General features: G+C 45.4%; 1 long non-coding RNA gene across 1 annotated transcript; it reads right to left on the bottom strand.

Annotated features, from left to right (window-relative positions):
- Window positions 1-1,511: 1,511 nt before the first annotated feature.
- LOC146179272 (uncharacterized) lies at window positions 1,512-4,810 on the bottom strand. The gene is made up of 2 exons (XR_014700915.1): window positions 4,756-4,810; window positions 1,512-1,780 (listed from the first exon to the last, which is right to left on the bottom strand). It is a non-coding gene; the product is annotated as an uncharacterized LOC146179272 (long non-coding RNA).
- Window positions 4,811-13,194: the final 8,384 nt, after the last annotated feature.

The raw sequence follows: 13,194 nt of genomic DNA, 5'->3' as shown, positions 1-13,194 counted from the left end.
CTCTTCGCTCCCAATTTGGATGCCCAATGGTTTTTGACTCCCAATTGAGTAGAAACCAATTGGGCATTCCAATTCGAATTGAAACCAGTTTGGCTGGAGAGGACCCATTGGACAAATCCTTTGGGATTGGCAGAACCAATTCAATCTGACTGGTCGTCCCAATTGGACCCATTGAATTTTTCTTTTTCTTTTGACTGGGAGGTTTTATCTGCGACGTCACAAGACTCTGTCTAGGCCAATATGACGGCAATGGGGTCCTTTCAAGGGCAAAGGCTGCTTTTTTTCTTAAGTTCTATCGGATTCTAGCTTAGTTGCTGTAGCCTTTTTCCCTTTCTCAAGCTCTAAAACAGAAATATAACTATGACTTTACTTGGTTTTGCTCACTTGCAACTCTTAATTGGTATACATACGTTATTCCTAGCAATTTACATAAAGCACAGCGACTGCATAGCAAGAGCTCTCTCACTTCCCATAATTCCCCATCAAGGTGCCATAAGATCGAAATAAGAATAGCAGTGGTTTATCCATGGCACAGCGCATTTAATGTAAGTAAGGAAGCTATAAGTGCTTTCATACAAAACAGGCTTGATTAGTCCTATTAATCTTGGCTACGCCTAATCAAGCCCAATTTGCTTAGGAAGCTGTAATTATGATCAATTTATGTACAGATAGCAATATACTGTCTGTTAGGTGTACTTAAATATATTTAGGCTTAGCATGATGTAATCACAGTGTGTTCAGACACGTTCAGACAGATTGTAGAATTGGGACTGAGAAGTGCTAAATTGGCCTCTAAAACGTGCACTTGATAAGCCGGCGCCCAATCTACAAAGGAAGTGGGTAAGAGACAAGCCGGTGCATGCCGCTCTAAGGGATTCGACTCCTTCCAATACCACGCCGCTCGCTCGTTGGACAATTCCGAGCAGCGCCTCCGAGACGCTTCGTACTGCAGCCTGTCCAGCAGTACAGCCAGAGCTAGTTTCACCGATGCCGGCATCAACAAATGCTAGAGACTGCCTCTCTTTCTCCCCCTCTCTCTCTCTCTCTCTCTCTCATTTTCGGCTCTTGCTGGATGTCCTTCAGCAATGTGACCTAAACATTATTTGTAAACGCATGAAGTTTATTAAGTTTATGCTACAAGGGACGCTTTCGTGATAAAAATGCTCAGTTCGCTCATGCGCAGTTGTGCCGCACCCGCACACACCTTGATTGTGGAATAAGGGCGCCCAGTGTTTGAGCGGTTAAAGCCGGCACATAGCCGACTGTCTATTGAACAAGAGGGGATTGGTACGGGAACCAGACAATTACCGGAAAGAAGCGAGCTGCTAATTAACACTAAACGCTAACTGTTAGCTGAATTGTGAACTGCTGCACCGTAAAGACTGAAACATTTCTTTATATAGCCATGCTTACAAAGACATGCCAATAATAGCAGCTATTTTAAGTAAACTCTAAAACTTGGTTGAAGATGAATGCTGAAGTGTAATATGCAGCTAGGGCATTAATTCCCGCTCCACAATGCACAATTATTTTATTGATTCACTCCAGATAACTGGCTTGTCGGAAGCTATCTGATTCGTCGCTTTATGCATACAATGCAATGTTCCCCCACTCGATCAGTTTCCATCAAAAACGTCTTTCACGCCATTCACAGCATCGGCAACTTTTCCCACAAGGTCAGCGCCCTGATCGACCACATTCACTCCTGTTTTGACGATGTCCGGTATACCTCGCTCCAGTCTTGCCACTGTGAGAGCGCCAGCGTACCACCAGGACCATTCTGCATGGATAAACATATGTGGTGATCTTGTTACATGGAGTGAAGTGCAAGCAAGAGGATCACTGCCACATTAGTTCAGTTCTCAAACGGCTCTCTTCTAACCTAATTGCAGCATCCATCATGAGGCTGTGTTGTATAAAGCGGATGCATTTATGTAGAGTACATCAGCAGAGTTGCCTATAAACAATCATGAGCGCCCCAATCAAGTCGAGCCTTCCTATAGACACCCATTTGAATTTTAACATATTGATGTTTTGTTTAGCTTTTAAAGCTTGTCATAGGCTTGCGCCCAGCAGTTGAGACTGCCCTTGAAAATCACTGGGCTGCATTTCTAGCAGTAGACAGCAGAAAAAGGAAAGCCTAGAAGTAGGTATATCTGCGGACATGTTGCTATGGCGCAATCATACAACATAAAAAGTGCTCGTATAAACATCCCAATAAATAAAAACGATCATGTCCGAAAATTTTGGGTGGTGCTATCCATATTTGTGAATGCGCCTTCTGCTCCCGAGTTGTCCGAATAGTCCAATAAACAACTAAGCCTCCATTTTATTGTGGTGGATCCATTCTATAGGCTATATAATATAATGCTCAAAGAAAATTAGGAGAAAGACTTCTGGGCAGGTTCACGTATAGAGCATTTGAAGTGAGCGGTATGTTGCCGAACTAGCAAATTAGCGACATTGCAGTGAACTGATCAGCTGGCTTCGTAAGAGCGCAATGGAAGGGTATTTATCTCTTTCATGCCTATATAGAGCTGTACCCGAGTGCACACGCAGCCTAGAAAACTCAGACCCCTATTTTAAGGAATGGTGGGGGTTTAAGCATGACTGGAGACTATATTGATATCATCAAAAACACTATTAAGTGTGCACTGTTTTTGCTGGTTTAGCAAGGTTGTACAGTCTGATGGTTTGAATTATGGAATGCTTAAGCTTTGCTTTTAGGGTTGACGTGATAGCGCTGTTTTGAAGGGAATATAATTTTGATGGACACTTGCAGTTAATTTTTAATTTTGTTTATAAAATAGAAAAGCGTAGTGCCTGTCACAGTTTTCGGTGGACTCCTGAACCGCAACGTAAGGTAAGGTAATTGAGGACAAAAGCCAAATGTCAAGGTCACTGTGACAAACCGGTGTGAAATCCGAAGTTACAACACGCTCAAAAAATGTTGTTTGCTGCGCAAAGCAGTGCTCGAGTGGTTTTGACTTTAGTCTGCTCACTGCAGAACACAGTCACTGCAGTCTTCGGTTTGGTTAATGAGGTTTAATATCCCAAAGTGACTCAGGCTATGAGAGACGGCGTAGTAAAGGGCTCCAGAAATTTGGTCGACTTTGGGTTCTTTAATGTGCACTGACATCACACAGCACATAAACACCTTGCTTTTCGCCTCCATCAAAAAGCGGCCACCGTGGCCGGGATTCGATCCCGCATCCTTGGGCACAGAAGACGAGAACCCTAACCTCTGCACTACCAGTGCGGGGCTCACTGCCTTCTTTGGTATCACACCCGAGAACATGATACACGACGCGCCTACTTGGATAGATTTACCTTGGATTTAGTCATTCGTGCTGATTTCATTGCAAGAACTTAGATGGTCATTGCGGATCAGTTCAAAGGACACTTAGCTTGACCGCCTCAAGATTCGTTGATTTCGTGTAGGTGGAGTTGAGCAATTATTACTTTTTTTTTTTTGTGATGGAATTAGCCGTTACAACATATTCGCGCGGTTTTCATCATAGCCATACTGGCGCTGCGCTTATATTTGCACCTGCATATGGTGACGACATATTGATCTAATTTTACTGGCATGACAATCGTTGGCTAAAATATATTGATCGTGAGTTTTAAAAGCGCTTACATTAGTTTATGCTTAATGGCGGATAAGGTGATTTTGTATTCGAGATTTCCTTGGAATAAATGAATTCAAAATGTTTACTTTGACTAAAGGCATACTTCTTGAGGCGATGATCAGTGCTATGCTGATACACAATCAGCGGTTACTATAATAGCCTGCGTTTCTATTACTTGCGGGAAGGAAGAGAAGAAAATTGGCTTGTTTTCCAACTAGCATCCATGATAGTTCTGTGACCAATATTAGGCTGCCCCAGTTTTATCTCCATCTTCCTGTTACCACAAATCGGCATAATTTTAGCTTATATATTGATTATCTAATGCCTTCAAAAGTCCATCGCCTTTGCGAATGTTAGATAGATGCCAGTCAGCAATGAAAAAAAAAAGCATTTCGTTGGTACGCTGTTCTGCACGCCACCACTTGCAAGTGCTGTGCCGCCTTTTGCATTTACTGCTTAAGTGACTAAATCATACCTCATCCATCTTAAGAGTTAGTAGAAGGCAAAAAGCTCTTCTATTTATATGTTGCATGGTTATACGCTGGTCTCAGAATAAGCAGAAGCCTCAAGTCAAACGTGCCACACTTATCAGCCTATATTCTGGTCGTAACATTAACAGCATCTTCAAGCAATATAACCAGAGCTAGACAAAAGTCTCATGTGCCAGAAATCCCATGAGCAGTTTTTCAAGCGATGAATAGCATATATTGAAAAGCCATTCTTATTAGAAAGTTCCAGTTCAGAGCAGTTACTTCCACCATTGAAGTTTGTATCTAATATTTGAACTAGTACTAGTATCGAAAAGTGACTTGCACAGGGACGCGGTGAAGAGAAGCATGAGGTGTTTTAGCATGCTTTCAAATAGCGATTGTAATTTTAGTGTCAGGAGTGTAGTAAATTTCTGCTGGTCACTACAGTTAACGGTGCGTAACTCGCGGTGTGTATTAACATCTAAAAGAATTAGATATTAGGAAAGCTTAACTTTCACCAGCATTTTTTGCTGATGAGGGTGCGTGTAGCTGTCTTTGGTGTGAGATGCAACTGCCTTTACGTACGACCTGGCATGCCTGTGATTGAAAATAAATAGTCGCAGTATAACGAAATAAATAGCATAAGGTCTTACCGCAAGCTATGATGGCAAACAGAAAGGTGACCATGAGGAACCTTGTCATCTTGTTCAGTCTGCAACAAAAGGTGCAAGCAAAAAAAAAATTGGCTTAAGGCGATAAAGCATAAAAGGTATGCCTCTGGAATTACTGCCAGTGTAGCATTTCTGGCACTGATAGTGATATAAAGAAATTATTGGTGTACAGAAATTAGCAAAACGTGATGACATTATTGCTCACTTTGTCAACGGGTGATTTTAGCGGCCGCATTATTATTTCATAATATTTTTATGCCACAGGTGCCACATATAGAGAGTGCAAGAACTTGCAAGAAGAATACATCACAACGTGGGCATTCAAAATAGAATGCATATTGTGATGAAATGGTCATGCAGGTAAAGATGGTAATGAATGTAATCAGCAACCTCTAGATAACGAAAATTCGGCAGAGACAAGCCTGCTTTTGTGTATATATGAGAAAGCATTATACACCCAGGGATGGAATGTTTTTGAGCGAGGTTATCGAAAGGTATTAACCTTTTCTTTCTGCTGGTAATATCCGCGGTGCGTCTGCCTATTTAACGTAGACTGTCATGCTTCACGTGGTGTCTGTAAGAGGCGACTGCTGAAATTTCTATTTGAAGGCATACAATTAATTGTAGGTATAAATATGTCATCAGCTAGAATTCCTGTTGCGAGGTAGCTTGCATGTTGACGAGCAGAGGCACGCATGCTTTATGCAACCAGGAATCATATGACACCACCCAGAACGCTGCACGACGAACGCAATTGCATCACAACTTTGGTGCAAAAGTTGGACAAGGCACACAATAGGAGGTAAATATATGTCGTTAGTTCGAATTTGTTATGCGCTAGCATAGGGAACCAAATCTTTAAAATACCTGATAAACCACATTGATTATTATCCCCTAAATTTATCGGAGACAAATTCCACGTAACGCGTTCCAGTATCTATGGTTTAACGTGCAAGGTTCCTAACGAGGTTCGTATAAAATGCGCTTGGGGCAATATTTAAAACTAATCCTATCAGTTCCACACGGCAAAAGTTTCGATTCTTTGAACAAGAACGCTATTTTTGTAGCGACCAGTCGCGAGGTAACACCCTAACTATGGTTAGGGTTATCGGCGGTTTAACTGAAAGACGTGCATTAAATATGGCCACGGCGACTGCTTTTCGAAAAGATGGAGGCAAAACGAAAAGCACCCGTGTATTGTGATGGGGAGAGCCCTCTACTACAGTGTCCCAGTCACTATGGGGCGTGAAATCCTATAAAACTAAATGCAATCCATTTTAAATCAGTCATATATTCGCACCAAGTGTTAATTCCCAGATAGCATTGAATGAATTAAATTTCAATGCTGTGCAAGTACATTTTGTGCATTTTTACAACTGTGCAAGTACTGAGCTGCACTTGAGTCGTTTAGCTCAACTCATGGCACATGACGCACAGTCCGTGCATGGGCCACTTTAAATACTGATTCTAGGAAAAAATCTTAAATTCTGGTAGCATAGTCGAGGATTTTCACAGCTTATGCTAACCACGATTTGTTTGTTTTTTTCGATAGCTTTCTTTGTCTACCTCAACTTTCCTGGTGAAGATAAAAAAAAAAAAACAAGACATTTTCTGATTTCATAGCCCTTCGAAACTTCCAAATCCACCAACTGCGTTACAGCGAAAATTGCTCAAAATCGATGATGTTTCATCCTCTAATTGTCGCCATGTATAACTACCATTTGAGGTAACTCTGCGTCCAACCCGTTGCTTATAAGAATGCACAGTGGTACATGCACCCGTAGAACATGTCCATATGAAAGTGACTGCAAGTTAATAATTTAGAACTGGTGGGAAAAAAACGCAATGGAAAGCATCCATGAAGGGAAAAATTGGTCGTGGTTGAGCGTCGGTTAAACCTAGTGTGAAGCGATAGCTGAAGCATGGTAATACGTCATAAAACTCTTTATTCGACAAAAGGCTTTTCTTTCGGTTTTGGCTATGAAGACACTAAGCGATCCATAAGAAGCTCGTCTTGGTTTAAACGTGGCTTATTCATAGATTGATCTGCACAGTTTCTACACAGGATTAGGGCTGGAGCATCCCTTATCCCGTCGGTGGCGTGACGATGGGGCTCCCAAGAAGATGCAGTGCAGAGCACATGCCCTAAGTGTCCAAGACCAGCCACCGAGGTGGATCTTCGCCGCCTTTTATGAACATACCCAGGAATGCAAGCGTCAAAATCAAGACGACTACAAGAAGTTGGACTCTCGGCTACAAAGGAGGAAGACCTACACATGTGGCTATTGGACAATACTAAGAGCCGGAGCTTGAGTTATCGTGAAAAAAGGAGACAAAAATTTGTAAGAACCTATAGTTCCTCCTGTCTTTTTTTTTCTCTTCTCGCGCTGGTCTGGTACTTATGCATTCACAGCCAGTTTGTCTGCTATTTGTTTGCTTCATTTTTAATCCTGACGCCTCATCTTTCTCTTCTCCCTGACCGAGATGGTCCGTATCCACAGATCATTCGTGTCTTTCTTTCTCCCGCGGCCACGAGCAGTTCGTTTAGGAGAAAACGAAGATCGAGAGTCATGGCTTCCGGCTCGCGCTAGGATTCCATTCGACCGGGCTGCAGTGACGACGATCAAACTTCCGTGTCAGGATCGGCTTCGGCAACTGGGGCTGTGAGAGGCCAAGCGGCGCTGCGAGAATTCCGTGACCAATGTTCAGTCACCGCAGGCGTTCGGCATCCCGGGAGCAGAGGAAGCGAGCCCCCTTATCTCCTTCCTGTCGCTGCAGCTGCGAACCGACTCCGACCCAGATCATCCAAATGCCCATCAGCAAGACCCACGAGTCCAGTCTGTTCGCTAAGATCGTCTTCGCAGCCCTTCTGCGCATTCTGCTTGGTACGTGCGTCATCATCGGCATTCACCTGAACGAAGCTCTCTCGGACGAGCCCTACCGTGGCGAGTCAGGCGGCCCCGACCACCCGGCGATCCAGGCCCTTGTCCACCATCCGGACCGCAGATCGCTGGGCAGGCGAGAAAACGACGTGCGACTTTGGCCGGCAGCAGGTTTCCTGGTGCCTGTCGAGCTCCGTACTTTGAAGCCTGGACGGCGATCGCATTTTGGACTGCTTACATGCTGAAGCAGCTCATCTGCGTTGCCGCTTTGTGCGCCATGGTCAGCGTCTTCATTTTCGCCGCCATCGCTACGTCTGCCATGTTTCTCGCGCGTACGCTGCAAACGGAGGGAACTCAATAAATATTGTTTTTTTCGCTCCCTGGCCATGATCAAGTCCTTTCGGCGGAACAAGTACGCATCGCGCTACTTCCGCATTTTGATTGAAAAACTTTATTTCTCGTAGGCCTGGAAGACAGGAGCCGCCGCTGGCTGCCTGCCTTGGCCTATGGCAGCCTACTCCGCTCATAAAATTTGAAAGTAGCGACACTCTCCTCCACTCCGGCGTTTTCCTCCTCGAATATCCTCGCCCGCCGGCTGCGCGCGATGCACACGGCACGCTTTTTTGGGCAGCGCTCGCTCGCCGTCCGGGCAGTTGACTGGCACATGTGCGCGCTCTTAAGTTCGCGCTTTTTCCACACTCTGTTATCGAATAAAATCACGAGTAAGACATGCGACACGCTTGACTACCACGAGCCACATAAGTTAGCGTCTCGTACGCGCAATGAAAGTGCCAATTAAGAGCGCTTGCGGCACGAACAAAACCACTTGCTGCATACATCTCACATTCCTTTTGACTTTTCCATACCGTCTGTCTCAACACGGCATAGTATATGAAGCTTAATATTTACAATATATTTGAACGTTCCAGAATATTTTCAGCATACCAATTGTTACTTAAATTTAGATTCACCTCAAAGTAATTTTCGCGGAAGTACAGTTTATGAAGTTGCTCACGAGTGGAGTTTTAGTAGTGGGATGTTTGCTGGGAACAAGCTGGGACATTTGCTTTTATGGCTGTCCTAAAATTTTTCATTAAGGTTCAGTCTGAGTTTGGCACCGCGCACTGTACATGCAACGGCTTAATTGTTTTTGTAGTTAAGAATTTTCGCGGCGGTTTGAAAACGAATATGAACTTTTTTCTATTAAGCATGAAACGCCTTTAGGTCCCGCTGTCGGCGACCTTGAGGTGATGTCGAGCCGAAATCGAGAGCCAAAGATCCGCGCACCGATTTCCTGTCATCTAAGGAAAGTATCCGCACCCCAAAATTTGGCCCTCTCGACCACCGAAATTAGGATTCGACTTCACTGAAATCGCCATACCCAAATTATAGGTTAGACATCGATTTTGACCACATTCGGATGAGGTCAAATTTAGAAGGCTCCTGGGGCTGCATTTTGCGGGAGGTCCCGAAATTTGGACGTAACTACTGAATTCGCCATATTCAAGTTAGGTTAGACGCCAATTTTCGCCAGATTCGGACAAGGTCAAATTTTAAGGGTTTAAAGAGAAATTTTTGATGTGCGGATATATAGTTTTGCGGACACGTTCTGTGGACGAGTTCTCTACACGCTTTCCTGCAACATAAGCCTATTAATGCCTAATAATCTCCCTCATTGCACGCGCTATCGTTGAAAACCGAGACCTAGGTTCACAAATTAAAGCGGGTATTGTATGCGAATGTATGCGCATTGTATGCATCAGCCATCGCCATTATAGCACGTTGAGCGGAACCATGAAGTGAAAACAATAACACGCATAACGACGCAAAATGATCAGTGAATTAAGTGAGATTGCCAGATTAGTGATGCGCTTGCATGCAGTTTCAGTATACACATTCGCTTGTACCTCGCGAGATGGGCAGTCTTCGTCGGCTTAAAGTTCTTGCGGCCGATGTTGTGCAGCCACTTTTTTCTTCTAACGATGTCTTTCTTGCCGCTCGGATCGCGAAAAGAACAAAGCCTTTTTCACGCCGGCTTGTGTACTGAAATGCGCAGCAACTGGGCATAGTACTGCACTAAAGGAGCACGTATAACGCGAAGTGCAAGCGCGCAATGTCAGGGAGCTCGGTCGTAGCAGCGGCGGCTGCCCAAAAAATGTCGCCGACGAAAAATGAAAACACAAAAAGAGCGAACTTAACGCGCGCTTTTCCCGAAGACCGCCCGCGGAGCCAATCACCGTTCGATGGGAGAGGTGAGAGAGGAGGATCGGCGAGGGTGCGCGGCGCGGCGGCATAGTTCACAGAAAGTCCCTACTTTCAAATTATCAAGGGACTTTAGGAGCTCAGGGTTCGAGCTTTGCAGCAGGTTCTCCCAGTTCTCTCTACAAAGTATCTTTTTTTCCCACCCCGGGGAGGGTACGGGCATTCCCATATTATGTATGTGGTCGAGGGTCCCTCTCGCCCCACAATCACTACATCTATCATGGTCTCTCTCGGGTTAAGACGTTCGACTACTGTGCCGGAGTACCCGGGTTCGAACCCGACCTCGGCGGCTGCGTTTCGATGGAGGCGAAACGAAGAGGCGTCCGTGTGCTGTGCGATGTCAGCGCACGTTAAGGATCCCCAGGTGGTCGAAATTACTCCGTAGCCCTCTACTACGGCTCCTGTTTCTCTCTTTCCACTTTCACTCCCACCTTACCCTTCCCTTACGGCGCGGTTGAGGTGGCCACAAAAAAGAAGTGAGACAGTTACCGCGCCTTTCCCTTCCCCATAAATTAAATCTCGTCTCGGGGTACACATGGTACGCCAAGACCGGATTCATGAACGTATTAGTTTGCAAGCGCCTCCATACACCAGCTTCTTTGTTATTCAATTTTGGGTCGGAGGGGGGGGGGGGGGTTACCAGACGTTGGTTGGTTGGTCCATAGGGAGGGAAAGGCGCAGTATCTGTCACACTTGCTCTGTGGACACCTGAACCGCGCCGTAAGGGAAGGGATGAAGGCGGGAGTGAAAGTGGATAGAGAGAAAGGGGAGCCGTAGTGGAGGGCTACGGAGTAATTTCGACCACCTGAGGATCTTTAACGTGCGCTGATATTGCACAGCACACGGACGCCACTTCGTTTCGCCTCCATCGAAACGCAGCCGCCGTGGTCGGGTTCGAACCCGGGAACTCCGGCATAGTAGTCGGGCGTCTTACCACTGCACCACCCCGGCGGGGCAATCGGTACATACTTCCGCATTGTGCACGGGCACGTGAAGAGCGCTCGTGCTCGAGACGTTGCCGATAGACCGGTCACGTGACCATCCCGTACACGCACCTCGCGAGTGGAAGAGGCTGTTAGGTTGGACCAGATTTTAGAACGTTGGGTTGGATGGAAAGGAAGCGCTGTTTCTGCAAATCACTGCATTAGCATCTAGTTCAAAAGCTTATCCGCGGTAATAAATGAGTAGAAATTAATATAGAGGTGCCCGATGCTGCCCTTAAATGTTGCACGGCGTGTGCAAAATACGGCCGCAGAAGAATCTAGGTGCACTTTTGCGTCGTTCAATTATCGGTGGCTTCATGCGTAAGCTATCATTTTCGTGATCCCCGACGTCGCCTTCGCGAGGCGCGTGCATGGAGTGGCCACGTGTCCGCGCTATCGGAAGCGTATTGCAATTCCTCATGAAAACTATAGCAACGGAAGTACCGGATGGCGTCACTAAAAAATATGCCCTCACCTCAATCACTCAATCTTTGGAATCAGTCCCCTCCTCAGGTACGGCATTATCATAGCGTCATTACCTACAGCAATAACTATGCAAAATTCCTCGCGCGGACTGTACTTTTGGAACCTAATTACATCCTAAGGATCTTCTTGCTACTTTCTCTTACTGCATCATAATTACGATTACGAAGCCCTTACTGATTCCATTTTCAATTGAAGGCAAAATCAGAACCGTACCTGCAATGTTTCTGCCAGCGAAGAGGTCGGTCCTCTGTGCTTCGAGGATGAACGTAAACTGATCGTCTCTTTTAAACCGTTACTGTCTATAGCGGCGCAGCATATCCCAAGCTCTACCAGCGATGTTTATAATACGTATGCCTTTATTTCTTGGTTATCACTGCCAAATGGTTTCGCTGACGCATGGAACTGCCATGACGATAACCAGCCAGCTGGTTGCATTTGCGCTCAGAACATATGCAGTGCGGACTCGTGCGCGTATACGCACTTGGCAAAATCAAGAACAGCGACTGCTATAAACGGCCCACACTCACCTGTGCGCGACACACACGTGTCGCTCTATTCACGTATGTATTGCTCACTGATGGGCAACCCAGGCTCAATGCTGGTGAAAACAGACTTCCGCGTTTTGGCTTCCAGCCTGCTTCTTGACTTCGGTGCTTCAATCAGCGGGATTTCGTTCAATACCGATTAAAAATTAATGACATGAAGAGCGCGACACTGTTGCTTCATCTTACGGACATTTCAGCGTGAACGGAGCAGGCCCCGCCTGAGTGGCGCAGTGGTTACGGCGCTCGACTACTGTTCCCAAGGATGCGGGATCGAAAACCCAGCCTTGGCGGCCGCTTTCCGATGGAGGCGAAAAGCAAGGCGCCCGTGTGCTGTGCGATGTCAGTGCCCGTTAAAGAACCCCAGGTGGTCGAAATTTCCGGAGTCCTCCACTATGGCGTCTCTCATAGCCTGAGTTGTTTTGGGACGTTAAACCCCAGAAATTAAACCATTTATATATCAATAGAAGTAAATATAACCATCAAAAAGTAATTATGATTCATGCTCCTGAGATCATACGATGGTTAATAAAAGCACCAAAAACTGAAATCATGCATTAGTACAGGAGTCAGGACATCCTGCTGGCAACATGGAAGCTGTAGCGGCAGAGCAGAAAGTTTGAAGTGTTACCACGGCAAGTGTCAAATTTTGAAGTAGGTACCTGTTTATTTCCAGGGACCCTGAACAGCCTGCTTATTTGGGAGAGTATAACGCCTGTACTAATAAAAATTAATAATAATAATAATAATAATAATAATAATAATAATAATAATAATAATAATAATAATAATAATAATAATAATAATAATAATCATTAGTACAGGCGTTATACTCTCCCAAATAAGTAGGCTGTTCAGGGTCCCTGGAAATAAACAGGTGCTGCAAAATTTGACACTTGCCGTGGTAACACTTCAAACTGTCTGCTCTGCCGCTACAGCTTCCATGTTGCCAGCAGGATGTCCTGACTCTAGCGCACTTAGTTGTCGCGGAACTCTGGCTTCCGCGTGCTGCATTGCCGCCGCGTTGCTCCATGTATTCACGAAATGGGTAGAAAGAAATTCAGAGAATGCGCTTCTCACAGATCATTTTAAACGTGGCACTGCAGCTAAACGAACCATGATATACGCGATTGAATCATTGAGCTCTGATTGGAGTTTATTTACTGTAAAATTAAATTGGTTCACAGGAAGGGAAAGGCGCAGTAACTGTCACACTTGCTCTGTGGACACCCGAACCGCGCCGTAAGGGAAGGGAGGAAGGTGGGA

This window comes from Amblyomma maculatum, chromosome 9, assembly GCF_055883805.1.
Source record: "Amblyomma maculatum isolate TAMU_Amacu chromosome 9, ASM5588380v1, whole genome shotgun sequence".
NCBI classification, from domain to species: domain Eukaryota; kingdom Metazoa; phylum Arthropoda; class Arachnida; order Ixodida; family Ixodidae; genus Amblyomma; species Amblyomma maculatum.
The sequence above is the reverse complement of the archived record's forward strand: the minus strand, read 5'-3'. Positions and strand labels throughout refer to the sequence as shown.